The sequence below is a fragment of the Bison bison genome, unplaced genomic scaffold, assembly GCF_000754665.1.
Source record: "Bison bison bison isolate TAMUID 2011002044 unplaced genomic scaffold, Bison_UMD1.0 scf7180017864379, whole genome shotgun sequence".
In the NCBI taxonomy this organism is placed as follows: domain Eukaryota; kingdom Metazoa; phylum Chordata; class Mammalia; order Artiodactyla; family Bovidae; genus Bison; species Bison bison.
In genome coordinates, this window is record NW_011494951.1 from 12559533 (window position 1) to 12560550 (window position 1018).

General features: G+C 44.0%; 1 pseudogene; it reads right to left on the reverse strand.

Annotated features, from left to right (window-relative positions):
* LOC105001220 overlaps window positions 1-1018 on the reverse strand; it is a 29005-nt pseudogene that overhangs the window by 971 nt on the left and 27016 nt on the right.

Consider the following 1018-nt stretch of genomic DNA (forward strand, 5'->3'; position numbering starts at 1 on the left):
AGAACTGCCAAAGCCTGTAAGCCAAGCAGTTACAATCAGCTGCAAGCAAAGCTGGGGATGCACGATCACCATGTAGTGGAGGGGACGGTACACAGCTACATAGCGGTCATAGGCCATGACAGACAGGAGGACATACTCTACTCCCCCGAGTCCCAAGGCAATGATGAGCTGGGCCACACAGCCACCATAGGTGATGGTCTTGTCCTTCCCCTTAAAGTTGGCCAGGGTCTGAGGGACAGTGCAAGTAGTCAAACAAGATCCATAAAAGAGCGGTTGGAGAGGAAGAAGTACATAGGGGAGTGGAGGTGAGGATCCATGGTTGACAAAAGCATAATGGCGCCATTGCCTAAACAGCTCAAGGAGTAGATGATCAGGATGACCGCAAAGAGAGCCGTTTCCAGCTGGGGCTGGTTGGAGAAGCCCAGGAGAATGAATCCAGAGAAGGTACTGTTGTTAGCTCTTTCCATTGTACTCCGCTTGTTGGAGTTAAGAGAACTCCATACTGTTAAGCTGTTTGTTTAATCCACGTCTTTCCCCCTGAGTACATAGAGTTTGTGAGGAAGCTTGAGGCCTTTTCACAGTTATTCTTTTGTTGACAAACAAGGGGGTGCTAGAGAGTTACTAAGTAAGAGTACCTTCTGTGTTTCAGGCACTGACCGAAGCACTTTCTATGCAATTTGTCACAACAACTCTGTGAGCTTGGCATTATCATGATTTCTGCTAAATATGTGAAGGAACTGAGGGTTAAAGAGGTGCAGTGATTTTATCAGAGTGATGTACTTAGTAAATCACAGAGGCAGGATTCCAACAGACTCTAAAATATGAGTTCTTAACTGCTGGGGATACTGTCTTTATGATGTATGAACTACAAAGATAACTCAAGAGTTTCTCAAAAATTAAATCTAGAAATTTGAAATAAGTTACAAATATGTACTGCCTTAGTCCTTCCCTGGACGATTGAAATATTTAGACTGGCTTTCTTGCTTCTGCTTTGTGTAGAGAAAAATATTTCTTTCTG